This window comes from Aricia agestis, chromosome 15 (assembly GCF_905147365.1).
Source record: "Aricia agestis chromosome 15, ilAriAges1.1, whole genome shotgun sequence".
NCBI lineage: Eukaryota > Metazoa > Arthropoda > Insecta > Lepidoptera > Lycaenidae > Aricia > Aricia agestis.
In genome coordinates, this window is record NC_056420.1 from 13,520,579 (window position 1) to 13,547,297 (window position 26,719).

At 37.3% G+C, this 26,719-nt stretch overlaps 1 protein-coding gene and 1 long non-coding RNA gene across 2 annotated transcripts in view; one reads left to right on the forward strand and one right to left on the reverse strand.

The window, feature by feature from the left end:
• LOC121734183 (lachesin-like) overlaps positions 1–12,328 on the reverse strand; it is a 234,419-nt gene extending 222,091 nt beyond the window's left edge. The window contains exon 1 of the mRNA XM_042124654.1: positions 12,180–12,328. The gene's annotated coding sequence lies outside the window, so the exon portion shown is untranslated. The remainder of the gene's footprint in view (positions 1–12,179) is intronic.
• Positions 616–20,613, forward strand: LOC121734185. Its single transcript, XR_006036670.1, has 3 exons — positions 616–626; positions 9,212–9,217; positions 20,552–20,613. It is a non-coding gene; the product is annotated as an uncharacterized LOC121734185 (long non-coding RNA).
• The last annotated feature ends 6,106 nt before the right edge of the window (positions 20,614–26,719 follow it).

Sequence of the window (26,719 nt, forward strand, 5' to 3'; positions counted from 1 at the left end):
TTGTCATAAATAATATAAAAATAATTAACTAGAATAATACCTAATGTCAGAGAGTAAAAAATAATAATTTAATAGAATAAAACATTTAATGTCAGAGAGTAAAAAAAAAAACAATTTAAATAAAATGTCATTTAAACCTATTTGCGACTATTTTATCATTAAAATATTCTTGTACTGTGTAGAAGCATTTCTCTAACAACCACTCAGAATTTCGAGGAAATTGATTCCTAGGCAATTGACGGACCTACGTCGTGTGGTAGGCTTATGCCAATTCAATGTAAGGGCCAACCCACACGTACCACAACCACACGACATCGCAACGACAAAATATCGTCGAGCAGTGGTTACGTGTGAATGGTGTCGCTGCAGTTTTTTGTAGTTGCGTTGTGGTACCGACAAAATGCTGACGTGGTTGCGTTGTCGCCAGTGGTTGCGATGTGGTTACGTACGAAAGTCAATGTAACGGAGGGGGGGAAGAGTGCGGGCGGTGTGCGCGCACTGTCGTTGTATCGACGCAACGTTGTGGTTGCGATGTGGTCGGGCACTAGTTCGCTCGTGGTTGCGATGTGGTCGGCGGCAATTGCGATGTGGTCGGTAGACAGTACAACGACTGCAAAATGTGGTACGTGTGAATGGTCCAGCTCATTTACAATACGAAATATACGCCCGACCACGTGGTGTGGTTGTCGTGTGGTTGTGGTACGTGTTGGCCCTTAGTTATGATCGGTCTGATGGGTTTGACTTAACGCGACCAAATTACTTAGGTTCGCCATCTGGCTAGGAATCTTTGATAGTACAATGTGTATAAAATTTTGCGACTAGATTCGTCGCTTGACCAAACCTTGGACCTGGTAACCAGTGCTAAAGTTACTAACTTATTCATACGAGCAGCATTATATTATAGTAAGGCAATTATAATAAGTGAATTAATATTTTTTATTTATTTACGGAAATTATAGCTGTGAATATTTTTTTACAGGATAAAAGCTCTCGACGCCGCTCGATCGAAAAAATCACGGAAGCGAACAGAAATTAATCGCATTTTTCATTTCATTTGAGCTACACAATGCTCGCACAAGCATATTAATATTGAAAGGAAGACTTTGTAAAATACTAGACTAAGTGATTTTCGATATTCATTCACAAAAACATATACATAATTTAAGGCGACGCCTTGATAATTTGGCTGTAGTGATATCGATTTTTCTCAGCAATGACTTAAGCTAAGAAATTGAAGTTCATTGCCAGTATTCATCATGTCTTTGTCTTTGAATTACCCATAGCATAACACGATTGGTCAACTTTTATAACACAGAATAATCAATCAAAAAGACCTATGTAAAATTTTGCCAACAGAGGAGAGTGATTTAGGCTTCCAAAATTTGCACATAAATTGGTTCAAGCATATACTTTAATTTGCCCATAGCTTATATGATATGTATTTATGGTTTTTAAATTACGCGACAAAAAACATTGTGTCGCTTACGCCCTTTCCATTTCCACACGGTTTTTTACTTTATGCCATTTTTTGCTGTTCCATTGCTTGTTTTCTATCTGAAACATATTATCCAACACGGTTTTTTACTTTAACGCGGCGTCACCTTAAGAATTTACAAGAAAAAAAACACACACACAAAGGAATCTACTATCAGAGAAGTAGATTCCTAGGCAGATGGCGGACCTACGTAATTTGGTCGAGTTACGTCGAACCCATCTGACAGATCACAGACCACAGCTAACATTAATGACGTAATCCGACCAGTTGATGAAGGTCCGTCAACTGTCTTTGAATCAACTTCTCTGATAGTACTATATAATTTACTTTATTATTATTTTTTTTTTATGAAATCAGGGGGCAAACGAGCAAACGGGTCACCTGATGGAAAGCAACTTCCGTCGCCCATGGACACTCGCAGCATCAGAAGAGCTGCAGGTGCGTTGCCGGCCTTTTAAGAGGGAATAGGGTAATAGGGGAGGGTAGGGATGGAAAGGGAATAGGGGAGGGTAGGGAAGGGGGGGGGGGTAGGGAAGGGAGTAGGGTAGGGGATTGGGCCTCCGGTAAACTCACTCACTCGGCGAAACACAGCGCTAGCGCTGTTCCACGCCGGCTTTCTGTGAGAACGTGGTATTTCTCCGGTCGAGCCGGCCCATTCGTGCCGTAGCATGGCTCTCCCACGTATAAATATATAGTATATATGTATCTATTCACAATATAGACTAGAAATAGTTTATTCTGTGGCTATCGAACGGCTAATATGAGGCTATTGAGAGTTTAGGCTTTCTATTTACCAGTTAACTGATACGAGGGTCGCTCGTCAAATGTTGTTAAATGCCGGCCTCGAATTGATTGGGTTTCGATAGATTTAACGTATGGGGCGTAGACAGGAATAGCAAAGTTCAATATAATAGCGAAATGCACAACACAAATTTCAGAAGACGTGAGTGGAAGAACACAATAAGTAACATTTGTAACATACGGATATTTACTCACTTTTTTCCATACAATTTTAACAAAGCTTGTAACTTTTACAAGCTACACATAAAATCCACAGTTTTTTATTATAAACCATTTTTCTGGCTCTAGAGTCTCCATTTCTGCACCAAAACGGCATTTTCACTGTTAGTTATCGTATTCTTCCACTCAATTACTATACTATAAAATTTTATTATTGCCCAGTTTTTACGTTTTGACTATCTATTAACTATCGCTATTGATTGGCTAGCGTCAAAATATTAACCAATCAACAAAAGCTGGTGAAAAGATAAACTCCTGTCAAAAACTTTAGAAACTGCCCATAAAATCTGATAAAAAAGCGTGACAATATTTAAAGTATACAAACGTTGTCACTCGGGGACTGCCGCGGTAAAGTTATAACAGTTAGCAGCTTTTCTACACGCATACGTCTAGTCTAACGCACGCACGAACGAGTGTCAGGTATATTTTCGTTAAGGAATTTCTTAATTTGGTCACCGTGCTCAAAGCCCGCGATGAAAACTGCATGCTAATGCAATAGCTCAAAAAAACAATGAGATCGTGATTATATTGTTTACAAAATATTATAGTTTAGCGTTTTACTCTTGTTTGACAAACTCTACCAACTCGTGTATTATGATAGAGATAAATATAGCTTCAACTAGCACTATATAAGTCATTGTAAACCCCGTTTCCTAGACAGCCTTAAGCACCCCTTGTGGTGTAGGGGAGCTTTAATTTGCCTTCGACCAGAGGTTTCCCGTGAATGCCTCATTTCGAATCACTACCAGGAATGCTTTATTAGTTCCCCGCGTGTTTGCTATTAATTCTGTTAGGATGAGGCATTCCTAGAAATTGCAGGGTAAATATTCTTTTTTCAGCTTGAAATGTGACCTTACCTGGACAGAGAAGATTTAGTTTTTTTTTTTTATTTCTTACTGTTCTAATGTTCTATTTAGATTTTAAGTTAAGTCCAAATGGCGAATCAAGGCACAAAATTCATAATATAAAATGTCAAAATTTGCATGAAATTCTGTGCCTTGTTATTTTGATAATAACTGAGACAAATATACAATTTAGAGTTTTTTATACTAAACTTCGCATCGGTTACAAAATATAATATAGCCACTGAAAAAATGATTAAAATCGATTCAGCAGTTTTGACTTGTATTCATTATTACTACCCGTGGCCCGCATTGGTCGGTACCGCCGCAAAAGCTATTTCCTGCAATTTTTAAATCTGTAATATCTTCGAAAATATTCATTTAAATCGTATGCTGTAAAGGGCCATACAGATCTACATTAAATCAACAATGTATTTAAGTTATTTAATTGGATAGGGATTAATGCTGTATTCATTAAAATTGCGTCAAAAATTAGCCATTATTTGTCGTAAAAAGAAAATGACAAAAATGTTATTGTGGGATATCCATAAGAGAGACATATACCATCGCGGAGTTTTCTGTAGACCTTTTCAATTCAATGTGTACAATACATGATACATTATTTTGATAAATCTCGTTGGGTTCAGCCTGCGTTTGCAACGTAAGCGGATTTTTTTTTAAATTATTTACGACATCGCATTATAGTTTGTGCGTTCTAAGATGATATGGGTGACAGTTTTCATGTTCCTTGCTACGGGTTTTTTTTACAAGAAAACAAAAAAAATCAAAATGTAATAAATTATTTTTCATCTACAAAAACAAAATATGTTTCCTATAATTGTAAATGAATAAAAATGAAAAGATGCTAAATGCTAACTTATTAATAAAAATTATAAATATTAACTGTGAAATAGGAGTATAAAATTATTGTTACGAAAACATTTAAAAATGTCTTAAGCATGAAACGGAACTATGTCAATAGATATTGACTCGGTTGAATCGAAATTAAATCGATAAAAAAAGGCGGCCATCTTAAATCGCCGGCACCACTGAAGTGTCAGTACGAAATCGATAATTTCGATTGCAATTCCTTTACGAAGTGATTCGATATTTTTAAACTATCGATTAATTTTTGTTAGGTAACTTCCCTACTATTGTCAATTATAATGTGCCACGCATATCATCATAAAACGCACAAACTATAGAAACCCCAACAATAACAGTATTTCTCCACTATTTAATGAATGTTATTATACCACTAACCTTCCTTTTGAATGACTCTATCTATTAAAGAAAACCGCATCAAAATCCATTGCGTAGTTTTAAAGATTAAAAGGAACAAAGGGACATGAGGGAAAAAAGCGACTTTGTTTTATAATATGTATAGATAAATTAGAAAAAGCCACGGGCGCACAGGAAACCGGCGTAAAACAGCGCTTGCGCTGTGTTTCGCCGAGTGAGTGAGTTTACCGGAGGCTCAATCCCCTACCCTCTACCCTTCCCTACCCTCTCCTATTATCCTATTTCCCCTTATAAGGCCGGCAACGCACCTGCAGCTCTTCTGATGCTGCGAGTGTCCATAGGCGACGGAAGTTGCTTTCCATCAGGTGACCCGTTTGCTCGTTTGCCCCCTTATTTCATAAAAAACTCCCCCTTTTTGGAAGTCTGTTAAAAATAGTGATTTTGCCTGTCTATATTGTGGTTCTAATAATAAATTATGTATTTATATTGGTACCTACTTGTTACATAAAATATTATAAAGAACAAAGGAAATTGTCAAGGAATATGTATTTGTCGATTTTCCTCGTTTTTCTATTATTGTGATGTGAAAACCAATCCGTTTTCTCTGACATTGAACACTGGTTTACCATTAGGGCTTCGAGTATAATATTATACCTTATACGAGGTATAAATATTAATATCTCGTTTTAATAATATAGAGAAAAGTAATAGTATATTGTCTTAATCACAATTAAAAAATAAGTAGTTTTAGATACGGCGAAGTCAATTTGTTAATATTTAGAATTGAAATCAAATTTACTACTTTTTTTAAATACTTCATTTGAAAAAAGTTGTAATTTCAAATGTGATACCTTATGGTAATTTGAAATTAAATTGATAACAGTATTGTTCTGATGATAAGGAGAAATTATATAACTAGGCTTTCCTTAGATGTTTTTTTTAAATCGGTGGGGTAGACGACATTACTTTCTGCAACATCATAAAAAAATGTGACCTTTTCATAATCTTAATATATTATATAACTTAAAGGTGACTGACTGACATAGCGATCTATCAACGCACAGCCCAAAGTCCCAAACCACTGGATGGATCGGGCTGAAATTTGGCATGCGGTAGATGTTATAACGTAGGCATCCGCTAAGAAAGAATTTTGATAAATCCCATCCCCAAATTTATACCTATAAAATAGGGGATGAAAGATTGTATATAATAATATTTCTGAATGCGAGCTAAGCCGTGGGCAAAAGCTAGTATAAGCATATAAGGAAAGATAATTGTTACTTTAAACCGGTATTCGAATCTGGATGTAAAATAATATATTTTAGTATCGTATATAGCCAATAGAACTTCGACAAAGCACAACTTTTGTACAGCACTCTCGACTAGAACGTAACGAAATTGTCCAACTATTTCATATCAAACATAAAGCGAATTACTCTCGCAGCTTTGGTCCCTCGTAACATAAAGATAAATATAACTTACCGAAGCTTCGTTAAGCTTGGTTAAGCTACAGTATAAGTTCGGCCCCACTTGAGCAAGCTAATCCTTTGTTCGAAAGCTGACCCTTTAGATAAGTGTCTCGTAGATAAAAGTTTAGGGTGAAAAACTAAAACTTTGTAGTTTGTGTTATTATGTTAAAATGTCATATATTAATCGTCGAGGAAAGCAGGGCCGGATCTACCATATGACTATTTGGGCTTAAGCCCAGGGCCCCAAGAGTTCAAGAGCCTCCGCCCCCCAGCTAAGTGAAGTCAAAAATAGACGATAATGCCATAATGCGAAAGAATTCATAATTTTATTAATTTTTGTTGATATCCCTGAGAATCCTACGATCAAGTTTATTATACAATTTAGGTGTTGGTACTACGAACTGACAGTTATAATGTTGTGGCCCTAAGTAGTTTCAGCCCAGGGCCTCGTAAGCTCACGGTCCGGCCCTGGAGGAAAGCACCAAAAGCAAGCGTAGGTATACTTCAAACTTTTCAATTACAAAATAAATATTATGTATAAAATATTGAAGACTGACATGATCTTTAAATAATCATCACATTGATGTTAAAACCAATCCGACGAAAATATTTTATACACTAATTAATTATTGACATACTTTCCGTATGTCAATTATTAATTACTCTTAATAATTGACACACACTTTTGATAAAGTTCCCAATCGACCAATCGATTTTGAATATTGCTTACACTTACACTACGAAAATAATATACAGGGTGCAATTAAACCTTCCTGCCAAATTTTTTCCAGGGCTTAGGTAATATTAGGAGAGTCCATTCAAGCAAAAAAATTTGGGTGTTATTTTTTTTTCAATGGCATATTTTATCCCATTTAAAATCGTTGCAGAACGGTCACTCGCGGCGCGGGAGAATTACCGGGGGTGACGCGGGGGGGCAAGAACAAGTACCTACGTATCGACACAGATAAACTAAAACCACAGAATAGATAATAGTACAAGTACAGAAGTCTCACTGCTTTGATGTTCACAAATGCCGCCGTTTTATGTGCCTACATAAGTATTATTAACAACGGACCGCACGCGAGCAGCCGACATTGAGCTCTCCGGCGCCGCGCGAAGGTCGACTTTATTCCACACCAATTCCACACCTTGTCAGATATTCCGAAAATAGGGTTGTCAAAATCAAATAAGTATAAATACCACGCAAGGTATATATAATATTTAAACGCCAAGAAAGTAACCGCAACGATTGCAGACGGTTGAACTTTGTATCAACACTTTCTTTTTAAATAAAATAAGGGGGCAAACGAGCATACGGGTCACCTGGTGGAAAGCAACTACCGTCGCCCATGGACACTCGCAACATTAGAAGAGCTGCAGGTGCGTTGCCGGCCTTTTAAGAGGGCATACGCTCTCTTCTTGAAGGTTTGCAGGTCGTATTTGTCCGGAAATACTACTGATGACAGTTCGTTCCAGATTTTTACAGTGATCATGTGCTCAAAGGAGGATTATACCATACCAGTAATAGTACCTCCAAATATCACCTCCAGCACCGGGAGATGAGCAGCTGCGTTGACAAAGGTTTACGGACAATATTTTTGATTCCCGTCCCAGGCCTAATTATAATGTCAAATACAACAAAGCGCCTTGAACTGAGCCGCACTGCCACGGGCAAAAATTAATTATTTCGTTTATTTTATGTCATAATAGAGTTTTGTACTAAATATCACTTGTTAGCTTCATTTGCTATGTAACTAGTTGACAAATATTTTCCGATATGCCAAAGTAGGGCTGGCCGCATACACTTTTTTCCTATTTGATTTTCGAATTCGAAAAACGAATGCAAAATCAGTAGAAACTATATTAATTCACGCACACGTTCACTTTTTCCGAACGGAATGAATTCCGCACGTACGTTTCAAGTGCAAACGCTTGCGCTAGTCTCACGGAATTCCAAATCGTAATGTCACATTAGGAAATCGCACGCAGAAAACGTGTATGCGGCCAGATACCTAGAATCACTCTATTACAAGGTGTAACAGAAGTAAGTGATAATACTTTAGGGTGTGAGTGACCCTGTGTAGAATTCACTGTGAAAGTAGCAGCGCTAAAAGAGTAACTTTTTTGTAACTTTTGTATCAAACTCATTACGTCATGACAATGGGGCGCCTGCCCATACAAATCACGAAACAGTTTTTGCTCTCTCAGCGCTGCTACTTTCACAGTGAAAGTGAAAGTAGCAATAAGTATATATAGGGACGAACTCTATATAAGGGACACATAGTCACCCTAAACTCTAAAGTTTTTTTTACAGCCTGTATACTGTACAGATAGATTTTTTAAAATTCGTTGCGTAGGTTAAAAAAAAATAAGTATAAAAAAATAACACAAACAGCGGGAACCGCCTTTTTATCTTTTTTTATATTATTATACTACATAGTATAAAAAATATCTACAAAATACTAAGTAGTAATGCTGGCCAGAATCGAGCCGTCGATTTAGAAAACTGTACACACCTACACACTTCAAAAAGTTTTTAATTTTAAAACATATATTTTAACAATGCACGAAATAATTTTGAACTGCAAACTGAATTTTAACTATATTTATTTAAATAATATTATGCTTTATAAATAAGTAACACTCACTTAAGCCTAAGCAATGATAATTTATTTTATGCTTGATATTATAAAAACTTTATAAATATACATTAAAAGCTTTATAAATATACTAAGTCCCAGACGTGTTGTATGCTGAATTTCTGAGATAAGAGGGTGTAAACATACATACTCAAGTTTATAACCGATCACGAGGCTCGTAAAAAATTTATAAGCACGCCTCTTGAGCGCATAACCGTTTTCTGTTCCAAATAATAAAAATATTGTAATTTAATATTGTAAAATAAAGATTTTAGGATAAAGAATCACGTAAAATGAGATGCTACGTGCTTTCCCTTAGGGCCTTAGGGCCTTAGGCATGGATGCCTAAGGACCTAAGGGAAATTGACTGTCGCTTGCATGAGCGTGTAATGGATTACACGCTCATGCAAGCGACAGTCAATTCCGTCAATCATGATATATGTTTGACTGATGGTGACTGATGGACTGACGAATGGTATTAGACGGTCACTCAATTCTTTTCAGTTTTATGTCAGTCAAAGCCAAAATTTTCAAAGGTATACGTTTTTTGTCAGATGTGACAGCACTCAGTCAAAATTAGCGACTGATGGTTGCATGAAACAAAAATCAAGATATCCAGATTTTCGTCAATCAACTTCATGCAACCGTCTGTCACGCTCTTACACGGTAGGTTATCCATCAGTTACAGCCATGACTGTGGCAAAACTGACAGCAAAACCTACCGTGTGTGTGTAAATGGATGCCTTACAGCGTTCATGCTTACAACGTCCAAAATAATCTTAAGGTAGCTTTCGTATGAAAGGCGCGTATAAAAGAAGCCTGTACTTACCAAATATTTATTTATTTTATTTATTTAACAGTTTATTGCATACAAAAACATTTAACAATTTTTTACTTATGAAGAAAAATGACACAACAGGTACTGCTTATCTCTAAAGATATTTCTTCCAGCAGCCCTAGGAAGTGAAATTTGATCACCAACAACAGATCGTTCAAAATGAGTCAAGTAGATTGGCACTCTATTTAATTTAAAGAGACAAGCACAAAAACACCTTATCGCATTTTGAGTGTCAGATGATGGAACATATTCTATTAACTGATATTTATAAAGGTGACGTTGGGTACATGGATTGATTGGGTTTTAAATCCATACTAATATTATAAATGTGAAAGAATGTATGTCTGTCTGTTTGACTGTCTGTCTGTCTGTTAGTTCTTCACACCCGTTGAGGTTCACACGTATTTTGAACCGATTTTGCTTTTTGGTGCGGAGACGATTTGAGTCCCGGGAAAGGACATAAGATACTTTTTATCCCGAAAAAAATGTAGGTTTCCACGAGTAAACGAATTATATCGCAACAAAGCTGTGGGCATCTTGTTATCATAAATAGTTAAGTTTTTAATAATAAATTGAATTTCTAAAAATAAATTCTGTGGAGGTAGTAAGAATGTTTTTCTCTAGAGTCTAGATGTTTGTAAGATGATATCGCGTTGGGAATAAGCATCAAAGACGATTTATTTAAGTGAATACAAAGCGTTTTTCTAAGATGGAAACGAGATAAAAGATATACGATTACACAAAGAAAGAAACGGAATACACATTGTCTTGTATATACTTGATAGTATTTATATACGAAAGTTGACGTTTATGTAAAGTTTAGTTGAAAAAGCGTGATACTTATCAATAAAGTGGTTTTGTTTCGTACGTACACGACAACGGTAAAACTGCACAGTTTGATCGCAGATTATAAAACTGAAGATTTTCCTTGTTTGAACGGACCAAAATCAAAATCTAGACCGATTTTAATATAATTCGGCACATGGTACCTAATTTTCACGGCATTAGGATAACTGGCTATTTTTTGCGGCAAAATGTGAGGTCCGGGGAATTCCTTATTTACGCGGACGGAACCGCGCAGAAAGTCTAGTCTATACTGATTATATCTATCCACGGGAGACAATTGAAGTACCATCATACCAAGATCCATTTATATTGGTTAAGCCGAGAAAGAATAAGCGCTAAAAGAAAATTGAAAATATAATATACGTACGTCTTCATATTTTCCCTTCACACTCACCTGGCTTAACTGATATTCGATGTAGGTGAAAGGTACATACTTTAGGTCCTGAGAAAGGACATAGACAAGTTTTATACATTACTACATCTTTAAACTATGCCTGAATTGGTGTTCGTATATAGCTATTATACCGCTATTGTATCTTCAAATACTGAATCCAAAATTTCGAAGAAACTTGCGGTTTTATAGACACGTCTAGTTTAGTCAAAAACCGTGTTTTGAAAAATTATTTCAGGTAAAAAATAGATGCTTCCGCCCGTCTTTCATATGCCAGGTGAAAAAGGATGACGCGGAATCATCGCCAAGTTAGTTTTTTCTTAACTACTCGATAAATATACAACATTTCAAAAATCCGCCAGGTCAGTGTCTCAATAATAGAATTTTATGCAATGTGTTAAAATACTAAATTGAACTAACTTACTGTTAATGCACGGTTATGGCAATATATGAAAAATTCGTGAAAATTAGATGCATCTTTCTGATTTTTTTCTATCGAGAAAAATTTAAGATATCGTGTTTCGCTCAGATCAAATTCTTGGAAATATAATGTCGTCTCTTTGTTTACAAATGAAACAATTCGGGGCTTATTTTCAAGTATAAAAATGAATTATAAAATCGACAATTTTGGGTTGGGGTCGCCCACTTAATATAAAATGTACGAAGACGTACTCCTACTCGTGTTTAGTTTCGTAGTTCACCTATAAGGGTTCCCACACAGAACTGCGAATTTGCATCGCATCGCAAAAATCTGCAACAAAACTCATACTAAAAACTGACTTTGCGATGCGCCCTTAGGGCGGAAATTAGATATTATGAATCTTGCAACAGATGTGTGAAAATTTCCACTTTACCACAGACTACTAAACAGTTACAACGTAAACTTGACACCACTAAACTATGTCGCGCTTTTGCACTTTCTCAACACCTTCGCGCTTATCGTGGCGTTATTAAAGGATGCATAAAATCAGTAACATGAGCTGTAAATTGTAAAGGAACAGATAGGCATCCTTTAAAAAAAACAATGAATTGAATTTCAATTTATACGCTAAAGGCGTTAAAGCTATTTTACACATAAAATGTGGTGAAAAAACTGCGATTATAATATTTTTATTAAATTATATGAATTTTTTAAGCGGTTTTGGTTTGGAATTTAGATTTATCTCTGAATATTTTTATAGGTTTTAGGCAACATACAAGCTGTCACTCGTGAGCCACCATACCCAATACCCATAACGCTATGGGCAGTTCGTCTGTATTTAAAATTTCTAAAAAAAATCCGATTTCAGCAAATTTTTTTTTAATAATTTCCTACATTTATCTTAGTTTACTGTCACTAATTTTCAAATAATTCTACCTGTACTTTTGCTAGATATACTCAAAAAAAAAATACTCACAGCGAACGACTCGACGAAAATTCCTTACACTCTGTCTAACTCACGTCATAACATCACACACACAACACTTAACGTAATCACGCGCACATGCTCAAAAACGCGGGAAAGTCCCGACTCCCGTGATATCACAACGGCGTGCAACCGCGCCGGCAACCCTGGGCAACTGCCGACGCAGCGCGCGCAACCTGCCCGCCCTGCGCGCGCAGCCCGATCGACTCTCCCCGATCATTTTTACATCTGCACTGTAGTGACATTGAAATTCAATTTTCCGGGCTCAGATTCTACTCGCTCTACGTCTTCGTTCTTTTGTCCGTCAACTGCACGCTGTTTACTAGGTTTTAATGCTAATTTGATTCGGCTATAGGTATTCCGTCTATGTTGAATGTTGTCTCTGCTATAATACTAAACGCTTCCCGCAACATTCTGGCCTGGAAATTCTAAAAACTGTATATTTTTGTGGGATAAAAACTATTATTTATTCTAGCGCGGAACTAAAGTATCTCTATACCAAATTAGTCTTTAAATTGATGTATTTCTTTTTTTTATTAAAAAGGGGCAAACGAGCAAACGGGTCACCTGATGGCAAGCAACTATACCCATGGACACGTGCAACATCAGAAGAGCTGCAGGTGCGTTGCCGGCCTTTTAAGAGGGAATACGCTCTTTTCTTGAAGGTTTGCAGGTCGTATCGGTCCGGAAATACTGCTGGTGACAGTTCGTTCCAGAGTTTTACAGTGCGCGGCAGAAAGTTACGCGAAAAACGCACGGTGGAAGACTGTCTCTCATCAAGGTGATGAGGATGGTATGTTTTTCGCGTGGGATGATGGCGAAAAGTTGCAGGTTGCATCTGATAAAACCGATAGAGGATGCAGAGTGAAGCTACATCTCGGCGTAATTCCAAGAGGTCCAAGCTCTTTGAACACTATGGCAGTCAATAATTCGAGCGGCCCTTCGTTGGATACGATCCAGAGGGAGCAGTTGGTATTTTGGCGCCCCTGCCCAGAGATGAGAACAATATTCCATATGAGGCCGAACCTGCGCCTAGTAGAGTTGTAGGCGTTGGTCCGGACTGAAGTACCGTCTCGCTCTGTTAAGAACACCAAGCTTCTTCGAGGCTAATTTGGCCTTATCCTCTAGATGATATCGGAATATCTAGATGTATCTAATGATTTAGAGCTTAGACAAATTAATTTATACTTCAGTGGCTTATGCTTGTTATATGATACGCTCAAAGACCGAAAACGCTCAGTGAGCGGAGAAATAGCTCTCAACGCGTCTGGGTCACAGTAAAACAGCCACGACACGAAATTCGCGTTGTGGCTCTAATGAAAACGGCCACGACGCGTTCTGGCAATCACAAAAAAAAAACCAAAAAGCGAAATTCGATGATAAAGAATTTTTCCAGGACTCAAAGTATATCGATTTAGATGTAAAAAGGTAGCATACGGTTTTTTTTGTAATGAAATAAACGTAAACGAGCAAACGGGTCACCTGATGGAAAGCCACTTTCGTCGCCCATGGACACTCGCAGCATCAGAAGAGCTGCAGGTGCGTTGCCAGCGTTTTAAGAGGGAATAGGGTAATGGGGAGGGTAGGGATGGGAAGGGAATAGGGGAGGGTAGGGAAGGGAATAGGGCAGAATAGGGCAGGGGATTGGGCCTCCGGTAAACTCACTCACTCGGCGAAACACAGCGCTAGCGCTGTTTCACGCCGGTTTTCTGTGAGAACGTGGTATTTCTCCGGTCGAGCCGGCTGCTCACCCGAAGCATGGCTGTCCCACGTGTGTGTGTGTGTGTGTGTGTGTGTGTGTGTGTGTGTGTGTGTGTGTGTGTGTGTGTGTGTGTGTGTGTGTGTGTGTGTGTGTGTGTGTGTGTGTGTGTGTGTGTGTGTGTGTGTGCTTATAATGATAATATTATGATGGTTATGCAAAACATTTTTCTCTGTGCATTTCGGCGTTATTTATAAAAAAAAATAATACATTTAACTAAACAAATATTATTATATTAAAGCCCGCTTTGAGGACAATAAACTTTTTGCCCTTGCCCACACTTCGCCATTTCAGTAATTAATCATAAATATAATTTCAATACTTTAGAAGTAATTAAAGTTTTGACTTCGACGATTCCAGTGCCCACTTTTACGAAAGCATTAGCTGCGAGTTTGGCACAATATGACACAGTTGTAAAACTGTTTTACAGAAATAAACGCTGAAAATGCTGCTCGTTTTTATTCATTTACTTCAAAAGTAATGAGTTGGGACTTGGGATATATGTGCTTATTGCTCTATATGTGCAAAATGACATAGTATTTTTTTATACGAACCCAGCTTTGACCAGTAAAGATATTAGGTAGCGTAAAAATATAATAAAGTATATTCAGTAGTAATTGTATGTCAATTGCCTGTATCAATGCACCAGAAAAAGACAAGTCGGTTTGTGAGGTTATTTTGATTGGAGTTTATCTTTCCTGCAGCGTAGTTGATTCGTTAAACTGATATCAGCCAATCAAAACCACTGTCCAGTGCTGGATTTACATTTTGTATGAGAATAGACCACTTTAATTTCGCCACCCCTATGTACGAACTCTGCCGCCATCCTTTGATGCTGCCCCCCCTAGGACGCCATAGGACGCTGCCGCCCATAGCCCATGGCCTATACTGCCTAAACATAAATCCAGGGCTGCCATTGTCTAGACTCTAGAGAATAGACAGTACACTGTTTTAAAATTCACTCCGACGTTCATTCATAGCGTAATTCTAAACATATGAACTTGTTCGTACATAAAATAAGATTTCGTGCGTACTGAGACGAAAAAACATTTATCCTTTTATAACTCTTGCTCGCCACACGTTCAATTTCTTTCAAGAAATTGACTCGTTTCAAGAGTTTTGTACAACTGTCATGAATGAATATTTGAAGTTTATAATGTGGGAGTCTGTCATGAATGAATATTTTATACGTGGGAGAGCCATGCTTCGGCACGAATGGGCCGGCTCGACCGGAGAAATACCACGTTCTCACAGAAAGCCGGCGTGAAACAGCGCTTGCGCTGTGTTTCGCCGAGTGAGTGAGTTTACCGAAGACCCAATCCCCTACACTATTCCTTTCCCTACCCTCCCCTATTCCCTTCCCTTCCCTTCCCTACCCTCCCCATTACCCTATCCCCTTTTAAAAGACCGGCAACGCACTTGTAGCTCTTCTGATGCTGCGAGTGTCCATGGGCGACGGAAGTTGCTTTCCATCAGGTGACCCGTTTGCTCGTTTGCTTTTTTTTCGTTTTTAAAAAAAAAAATGTTGAGTTGAAGTCTACGTTGAAGTTTATAAAATACAGGTAGGATTATTAATGTTAGATACATTTATATTATAATAAAAAGTCGTACCTATACATTCCAATAATAATTTTCTTTTATTTTCGTTTATTGGGGTCTCCAAACAGTCTTACATAAATAGTAATAAAGTAAAGTATACATTTATAAGATTTACTTAAATATTATGTAAAACCAACGGCGGTGACCACAGAAAATAGAGATCTAGAGAACAGAGAGTAGATTATTATTATAAGAAAGTTACTAAAGACTTACTAATAATAATAATAATCGTTGATTAAGTATTAAGTATACTACTAAGTATACTACAGACTAAAATATTATACAAAATGTATTTGCGTGTTAAATCTAATATTAATTAAAAGCTAGCTGTTTAATAGATTGATAATTATAATCTATAATTACAAATAAACAGATTGAAAACTATCCATTTGATCGAGTTACTATTTTTAGCCACAAAATTAACAAACCTGCAACTCTAATCCCGTATTATTTTTACATTGAATCATTTAACTGGAACATTTTGGATTTAATGCTTTTATGGCCTGTTTCACCACTTCCTGATAAGTGACGAACAGGCTATCCAATAAGGAGGAATAGAGTAATAGGTAGGGAAGGGAATAGGGGAGGGTAGGGAAAGAAAAAGGAGAGGGTAGGGAAGGGAAAAGGGTGGGGGATTGGGCCTCCGGTAAACTCACTCACTCGGTGAAACACAGCGCAAGCGCTGTTTCACACCGGTTTTCTGTGAGCCCATTGTATTTCTCCGGTTGAGCCGGCCCATTCGTGCCGAAGCATGGCTCTCCCACGTCAAAAAAAATGGTTTGGGAAAAATCTGTCGCAGATTTTCAGAGTTCGTTCGTGTAGCATGTTTAGTTCCTCACATAATGGCCACGTTTCGGAATTAAATTTCTCGTACTTCTTTCACGTTCGGATGTGGTGTATTTGCGGATTTCATTTAGGGCTTTCAAAGGTTGCCCACACTTAAACAAGTACATTAACGAATATTTTCAAACTTTTTCGACCATAGAATGTTTTTGGAAATGTTCAAATAACTGAGCTTATATTCGAATTCAAGCAGACAAACGGCCTAATGTCAGTGACATTTAACGCATATTTAACTTTAATTTAAAGGAGGGACAAATATGTATGGACGTTAAGTAATAATTAAACATTTACGCCGTCAGAATTTTAAATTCTAATTTGATCAGTCTCAGTCGTATCAGTCAGTAATAGGATCACTAATAGAACAACAATGAAATAAATCAACAGATCACAAAAAAATCATTTTATTCAGAAAATTAATTATATTATATAAAATTCTCGTGTCACAATGTTAGTTCCCGTACTCCTTTATATGTACTTATATTCAGTAGGTCTGAGAATCGGCTACTGCGTACTTTTTTTATTGATAAGTATCTACATTTGTTGAATAAGTCGAGACTGACGGCAACCATTGATTGTGCGACGGGATAGCGATGGACGTTGCCATGGTGCCATACTATGAGGTGTGGCGGTGGTGAGATGGGAATCGAAAATTTAGTCACTTCAATAAAATAATACGGGCGAAGGACTTTATATGGCAAAACAACTTTGCCGGACAGCTAGTAAATCAATAAAACAGTTTTAAGGGAATACTAAAGATGAAAGGGATTTTATTTCCAGCGATGACGTACGAACAAAAGTAGCTATAAACTCGAGTATTCTCTTAGAGTATAATGAGATTGGTGTTATTTATAGGCATCAAACTCATTAGACGAGTATCGGCGTCTAGGGAGACTGGACAGTATCGACGTCAGTAAAAATTATTTGAAACGAGCCTTAAAGAATGATGGAATTTCGTTAATAAATTTTTAAGTCGAGGAGAACTGCCTGTGTGAACAGCCTGTGTGAACAGCCTGTGATAACATAATTAGTATTTTTATAATGCCATACAATTTAAAAGTATTTTGCACGCCACTTATTAGGCAGAATGTTGGATCTATTTAAGTAATATTGTAAGACCTTTTTGTACCACATTTATGCAATAAATTATTCTATTCTATTCTATTAAAAGGCTTCTTTTGATTTAATGTATAATGTTTTACAATGTTAAAATATTCGAAATCTAAGAGAGAGAAAGACTGAAAGTAGTCTATTTCACTTTGATTCAATACATTTTTGAAAACTTTAAGTTGGTACACGTAGTATTTAACTCTTCTAAGCCACCATTACGACCCTAAGGGCCGGGACACATAAACACAATACGACGTCGTGTCGTACCACGATGCGGCGTCGTTTCACGATGCGACGTCGCGTCGTGGGAATCTACGACGAGCATTGTAAAAAATTACGTCGCAACATCGTAACGTGCCACGATACACGGCACGACGTCGCGTCCTAGAAACTAACGATTCGTCATCTTTGAATTTCGTATAACAACTGTGGCACTGACACAGGAACGCATCGTGAGTTTCTACGACGCGACGTCGTACCGTGTAGTTTTTTACGATGCTCGTCGTAGATGCCCACGATGCGACGTCGCATCGTAGTACGACACGACGTCGTATCGTGTTTATGTGTCCCGGCCCTAAGCTAGCTTAGGGTCGTAATGGTGACTTAGTAGTACTTTTGTACTGTAGGATGATCAATACTTATTATTAGTTTTGGCACTCATTTTTGCTTTAGGGTTAATCTTATTTCTCAAGGTCTGATTCCTGAAACCGTTGAACTTTGAGAAATCAGGTCAAAACGTGGTAAGCCAAACGACAGTACTCAGTAAAAGTGTAAACACATTTACAGCACCTTTATACCACCGAAGCACATGTATGTTCCACATTTTTTCACTTACATCGTCGCTCTCTGATGTATAATTATGTTCGCGCGCTCAGACGGAATAATATTAAGAGAAAGCCGAGGGAGGAAAATTGTTAATGTAAAAAATTAAGCATCTTCTGAGACCGTAGATGAATTCGCCTCTTATTATATTCCAACAAGGTCGTGTATTATGTGAGATATTATTCATCGCAGATATAAAACAGTAAGGTTGGGTTGCACCAGAGGCGTGGTTAAAGTTAAGGTTAAAGTTAATGTTATAGTTAAGGCTAAATTTAGCTTTAACTTTAACCTTAACTTTGACCGGAGAAATTGACAGATGACAGCTGGTCCAACAAGGTTATAAATGAACGTGGACGGGGGCGCTGATGGTAAAGGAGAACTGTCAAAAATGGCGTTTTTGTATGATGACAGCGTTAGTTCCTTTTTTCGCCACGTGCATTTAAAACCTTGTCGAGCTCTATGGTTATGGCGTCTTGATGGCGTCCATTTTTAACTTTAACCAAAGATTTGACATTTTGCATTGTAGTTAAAGTTAAAGTTATAGTTAAAGTTAGTTGGTGCCACCCAACCAAAGTAACATGCGATGAAGAAAAAAGTAGAAAGTGTATTCTTTAAAACATGTAAAGATGGCATTACAAGGAAGTTACCATTAAAATTAATCTGAGTTGATCCTGTGTTTCATTGGAATTTACTCTAGTTGTCAATGTTAATTTGAAAAATAAACCAGGAAAAATCAAGGGCAATAATGATGATGAACTAGCCACAAAATATAATCTCGATCGTGTCAGCTTTCTAACAAAACTATTAAAATCAGTCCACCCGTTTGTATTCTATCACAAACTCACGTACAAACACGTCAAAATAACTTTAACCAGCAACTTTTCAATGGCCAGAAAATATAGTCAGATGCATAGACGATTTTCTCCGTGGTCAGATGCAGGAAATATTAAATGAACAACATAAAATAATAATAATTCAATTTAAAAGTCCATTACAAAAGTTGAATGCGCTGAAGCTACTGAGATCTCGATGATATTTCCACATGCTCCACGTAAAAGGAATACTGCGAAATCTGATAACAACTCGAACCCGACTTAAAGCGCTTTTGATTTTTCGATAAAGCATTTTAAAATACAGTACAACCATCAAGTTCTTCTCTTTACTTCGTTTTCGACGTATTAAATCACTACATAGTATAAAACAAAGTCGCTTTTTTTCCTCATGTCCCTTTGTTCCCTTTAATCTTTAAAACTACGCAACGGATTTTCATGCGGTTTTCTTTAATAGATAGAGTAATTAAAGAGAAAGGTTTGTAAGTGTAATAATATCCATTAAATAGTGGAAAAATACTGTTATTTTTGAGGTATCTAATGTGAGGTCGTAAATAATTACATTTTTATCAAAACTAGAGATCGCCCAATGGTCGAAATTCGACCTTAGTTTAAAAAAAAATATTGACTTTATCATATTTTTTTCAACTCTTGTCTCCGGGACTCAGCTGACCTCAGACTGGCCGTACACGGCCAGTCTGAGTCAGCTGAGATGCTTACAAGCATTGTCTTATAGTATCTAAGATTCAATAAAAAAACTATAATCCATTTTCAATTTGTCATCTAGTCGTTAACAGACTTCAACTATAAATAAAAGAGTATAATTCGTATGTATAGGCTTGTCACTCAAAATTCTGTCATTTTCCTAGTGTGTGTGTTGTAGTGTGTGTAATGTTTTATTTGTTAAAAAAATTTATGATAAAAGCATAATTTCAAAATAATATTAGCTTGACGCACTCCTTTACCATATAAACTATAACTGTGCAAAATTTCATTCACCTACGTTTCCCCATTTTTCGTCAAAAGGGATACAAAGTTTTTGGCTCACGTATTAATATATAGATAATGTACTAAGTATTGTACACAATGAACACGTCTACAGAAAACTCCGGGATGGTATATATCTCTTATGGATATCGCACAATAACAGTTTTTTATCATTTACTTTTTACGATAAATAATAATTACAAATTTTCGAAGCGATTTTAACCAATACAGCATTGATCCTTTTTCAATTAAACACTTTAAATATATTGTTGATTTAATACAATATATCTATATTATGCCCCTTTACAGCAAATTATTTAAACGAATATTTTCGAAGATATTATAACACATTAAAAAGGACGCAGCTTTTGCGGCGGTACCGGCCAATGCGGGCCACGGGTAGTAATGAATATAAGAGCAGGTACACATTGGGCGTTTTGAAACGCGCGATTTGCTAACGCGCGTTTTGAGAACCCCGGATTCTATTAAAGCGTACACAATATGCAAGCGCGCGTTACTGGCGCGCTTTCATATTGTGTACGCTTCAACATATTATGTTGAAGCGTGCTTCAAAACGCCCTGTGTACCTGCTCTTATATTATTCATTACTACCCGTGGCCCGCATTGGCCGGTAGTTTTGACCCAGGTACTATTACATTATTATAGTACCTGGGTCAAAGCTACTGGAACGATTATACTCATTTGTTTAGTGGCACATAGGCTTTAAGTTTTTTGTACCATTTATACTAATAATATGAATGGAAAGTGTCTGTCTCTGTCTAGCTATGTCTGTTTGTAACGTTGACATGTTTGGAATGGTATTGATAAAATTTGGAAGACATTTTAATTCCTGGGGTATGACATAAAATAATAATTTTATCCTGCAAAATTTGCAACGAAGCTACGTAACCTTAGTTTTCAATTTAAATATTATATCTAAAAAAACAAATAACATCAGCAGCGTAGACCCAACATTAAAAATAAAAGTTTGTTTTTTGGCCCGAATTTTTCCCTGGGAAAAATAAATGGCCGTCCCCGTGACACAGGATTAGCGGCGGATGGGAATTAGCAAATGGGGTTCGCCTGTGGGATGATAAAGACCTTAGCGTTTTGACATGCTAATCGTTAATGGTAGTTTAAATATTAAGGCCGGCCAGATCTTAATTACACTTCGCCGGGACGATAATGATGGCGTAATTAATTTAGAAGAAAAAAGCATATTGATCGAAGCGACTATGCTTAAAAATATGAGCTGGAAGGACTGTATTGACATAAAATATTTGATGAAAATATAATGATCGATTTGCCTAGTACGTTCATTGAAATAATACTTGATAAAACCGAGACTGAATAAATAAATTCAAGTGAAATTATATAAAAGCATTTCGAAGTATATCTCCAAAAACATGGCCCAATAAAATCACCGAACGTCCCTTTAAAATTACGTACTCGTCACTCGAAAACAAGTCAATAAAACGATTCTTCGTGTCAATTCCTTTAAAGCCCAATTCCCCTCGGCTCATCTAACGAATTCTTTAAAAACAATCAGGCACTATTGCCCGGAGTTTGCAACTTCTGAACATCACATGAAATCACTTCGAGCAACTTTTACTCTTATTGAGGAATTAGTTGGGAACAATTTTCCGTTCTTTGTTCCGTCTCCTCATTTCAACGAGTTTAATTAGTATTGTGTTTCGTATATCGCACGGAAACTATATTGATAACGCTGATACAGATTTATTTGTTAGTTTAGAGAACTTCTTGTTCTATTTTTTTAAAACTTCATACATTGTGATCTAAAGTTGTTCAAGAGTTTGATGACTATAATTGAAACTTGTCACTTGATTGTTTATTAGGACCTGTATTCACTTTGATTAGTGCGAGTGCAGGTAATTAGCGAATATGAGAAAATAAATGAATTGCTAATCAGGGGCTATCCACACTTCCTTCTGATTACTAATCACCTGCAACACTCAATCAAAGTTAACACAGGCTTTACATCCAATTGCTAGGGGTAGCTTTTAAGCATTATTATTTTTTTTAAAGAAGAAAAACTGAGTAGGACCTCTATTTAGATAAAATAATATACTTACTTTCCAGTCACTAAACTAAAACATGCCATCTAGAAACGAATCAACAATAGATATTTACAAGCACCGTTAAACCTAGCACTTTCTTCAAGTTTTCCAAGAAATTTAATTTCCCTTGCATTGCACGACATTACTAATATATTAATCTTCGTTTTCAATAAATTCTGTGGCTGTATACATTATCGAGTGTAAACATTTTGTTTACGACCACCTGGTTAATGTTAATTTAATAATTCATTTATCTAGATTTACGTGCACCATCTCATTATAATATTAATTGTGGCAATATTTACTCTGTGCTGATAGAAAATTGACTGTTAGGTTCGTCAGCATTTAGTTCACCTGAGATTACTAGATTTGAATATCAAATACATTACCTTTGTATTTAATATTTATATTGGACAAGTTTCACTCATTTTATTGTTATTCTATGGACTATGTTGTTCAATATATATTATACGATTATACCGACAACATTATAAGTAATATAAAATACGAGCTTTTGCCCTCGGTTTCGCTCGCGTTAAGAAGTATTATTATATATAAACTTTCATCCCCTATTTGAACCCCTTGGGGTTGGAATTTATCAAAATCCTTTCTTAGCGGATGCCTACGTCATGACATCTACCTGCATGCCAAATTTCAGCCCGATCCGTCCAGTGGTTTGGGCTGTGCGTTGATAGACCACTATGCCAATCAGTCAGTCAGTCACCTTTGAGTTTTATATATACAGATTATGTCAAGGCTAATTTCAAATTTGTATTTGAATTGACCTCATAATGTAAGCTGTAAAGGAAATTATAACGGTAACGGAGTAGACGGTGATAGTGATGATAAGGTCGGAATAATAAATTAAATGAGACGAGAGAGGGCCATTAACGTGAATAATTAAATTTGAGTAACAGAAGAAGTAATAAAACTTTAGAAATAACACTCGATCCCTCGGGGCTATCGCATTTAAATCTATAGAGGAAAGTTCGGATCCGTTCGTTTATTCAACAAAGAGCGTTATAAAAGATCAATGTCACGTCGATGGATAAATAACTTTTTGCGAGAATAATGGCGCGGCGCACAATGGCTCCGGTGGCTTAGTCCGCGCGGACTTGTTCTCAACTGTCGCCTCGCCTCGCTCCCATTCACCGGTAAAATCCAGTTCAAAGCGGTTCGAACCGGCTCGAACCGGATCGCGCCGCCTCGAGCCGCCTCGGTTAATTTAAGTTGGCAGCTTTGTAATTGGTGTAACGTTTATTCATTCATGGCGCAGGTCTATTCTAAGGCGACAGAGGTATTGTGCCGGTATGGAATTGATAAGGAACTCTATTATCTTATATTAATTTAGGTCCCGGATTCATTAATTGTGCTTCACGAACGGAATTGCCTTTTGATTACGATAATGGCGGTTCTGGCACGCGCCTCCTTTGTGCTCGATATGATGTAACTATTGAGCTGCCAATTAAAGACATATTATATCACCCTTTATATCACAGGTGGGGGTGCGGTTTGGCAACACCCTGCGTTACGCCAAATAATGTTTGCAACATCAGTCTTATGCTGGAGCGAAAATTTAATTATATATTTTTATAATCATCATCTTTCAATATTTAACATTGCTATTAAAATTAAAATTGTACTGTAAGTATCGGAGCAAAAAATTCACTCACTTTACATAGTAACAGTCGTATACATCTAAAAAAAAACAAAACATTACATTGTTCCTTTGATAAGTAACTATAGTTTCTCAATTAGAAACTGGTATACTCTCGTATACTCAACTAATTCTACGGACATGGTCGTAGTGAACAGCTAGTTATAATAAAGTGGAGCTAAGCCCGTAATCGGTGCAGGGATTAGCCGGCGCAGTCGTGAATGCGGGTAGTCTTCAAAGGATTTCCCTGACATTGAACCTTTAGAAAACTAACTTCTGCCTTCAATATATTTCTCACATTTTCAGCGATTTCATATGTAACTTTACGTGGGTTAGTATTGTAAGTTTTATTCATGATTTTTTTATTTTTTTTATGAAATAAGGGGGCAAACGAGCAAACGGGTCACCTGATGGAAAGCAACTTCCGTCGCCCATGGACACTCGCAGCATCAGAAGAGCTGCATATGCGTTGCCGGCCTTTTAAGAGAGAATAGGGTAATAGGGGAGGGTAGGGAAGGGAAGGGAATAGGGGAGGGTAGGAAAGGGAATAGGGTAGGGAATTGGGCCTCCGGTAAACTCACTCACTCGGCGAAACACAGCGCAAGCGCTGTTTCACGCCGGTTTTCTGTGAGAACGTGGTATTTATCCGGTCAAGCCGGCCCATTCGTGCCGAAGCATGGCTCTCCCACGTATAGATTAATGAACAGTTTGTAAAAAAAATTGTCTAAATCTTCAATTAATATTATCATCGTTATGACTATTAATTATTGCTCTATTAAATCAGAAAGTAAATTTCACTAACGAAAAGATATATACAAAATATATTATTATTCTCACAGTTTTTTTATTGACAAAATATTTTGCTATATTTTTACAATGAAAATTTCCTGGGAAGCCCGTGTATTTTTGCCACATATTTTTGAGCTTTTATGTAGAGTGAAACAGTGTTTTAAAGGTTTCTGGGAATCCTTTCAATCATACTAGATTGTATCATAACATTCAAAATACAAAATATATGTTACTGTAAAAAAAACAAATTTTTTACCCATTTTTGCTCTATAATGGTACGAAACCCTTCGTGCGCGAGTCCTACTCGCACTGACCGATTTTTAAAATATTGTAATATTAATACCTGGTTTCTTACAGAAATGTATTTTGACCTTTATTCTAGGGAATTAAGCAGCAAACAGGTTAGCTCGGATTGAGTAGTACGTAGCTACGTGACGTATAAGGTGTTCTAAGACCCGGGTAAGATCATAACAGGCGACTTAACTACGTAAGCACAAGATACAAACTTGTGAGGGTTGAATGAAAAATCGCTTAGTCGGTGTACGGTGAGCAGAACAATTTATTTTTTTCTCCAAAATAATCGAACGGACAATGGATTAGAAATTTCAAAGAAAAAAGAAAACATTACAAAAGCATAAAAGAAGCTGAAATACTTTAGAGCTTAATATTAAAAACCCTGGCTGGTTGACACGTATTAAGTAGATAAGTAGTCAACTAAATTTTAACTTATGACTTTATACTTAACTAAGTTTGAACTTGCTACTACTACTAAATTTTGTGTGTACATGCAATTAATAATTTAAAATTAGGTTAAAATTTAGTTAACTACTTATCAATTACCTAATACGTGTAAACCAGCCATTATAAATCGAAGCCACATAACTCCGTCGAGTTGCGCTGCGTCGTTACTCGCGTCGCCACGACGACGGTGTTGTTGTCTTTACTGACGTCTGACGAGTGTTCGCATTAAATTATGAGCGGGAAATGACGGGGCCGGGGCATTCCCCGGCCCCGTCATCTCCCTCATGACGCAGCTCATCATAATGAGCTGCGACGCTGTGTATTGTGTTAATGTGCGTCGCCTTAACGCAGTTCTGACGTATGTATAATAGCGTCAAATTACATGCTTTAGCATATAATTTGTCATCCAACGACGCAACGTACTTGTGACCCATACCATCTCTATGTCACTACTCTGCATAGGTGCTTGCCGGTTGGCAGCGGACGCCACGAAGTAACAGCAGACGACGTGTCATGTCGTCGCGACACTACTGGCTTCTATGTATTTCTATGAAACACCATCCGCAGATAGCGACACGAAGTTAGCGACACTTATGCATTGAAATACATAGAAACCAGCAGTGTCGCGATGACACGTCGTTTGCAGTTGCGACGTGTCGCTCAGTTCTAATTTGTATCTTTAGTGTATTTAAAATTAATCGCAGACCAGTCGTTTTGTGCAATTCCGAGCGTGTGCACGACGCCTGTCAGGTCAGCCTGCGACTGCATTCAATTGGTCTTTCTTCGTACCTTTACACACTGCAACTTTTATCAGCGATGCAGTCGCGATGCTGTCGCGATGCAGCATCGATGCAGTCGCAAATGTTCCACCTTTACACACTTGCGCAACTTTAAGCATCGGTACAGTCGCGATACACTGTAGCGATGCTGTCTCGATGCTGAAGTAAAATCAATGCAAAAATCTATGGTGTCGAGCGTGTGTATCGATGCTAACGCGCAACTGCATCGATACTAACGCGCGACATCGATACAAAAATTGCTGGTGTCGCGATGCTGTCACGCGTTTCAAAAACGCGCGACTGCATCGCTGTTAAGAGTCGCAGTGTGTAAGAGGCCTTCAAGTCAGAGCTAAAACACCGTTGCGATATTTCTGTCGTAATTTGCTGACCCTCTGGGCAGCGGGTGTCGCGATATTGTCGCGCAGCAGCCGGCGCCGCGCACGTCCCGTAACTATTACAACTGGTACACTCTTACATTTTACACAATCCCACTTTATTCCCAGATTAATTTTATCATCATCAGCATCGTATTTTCAAAAA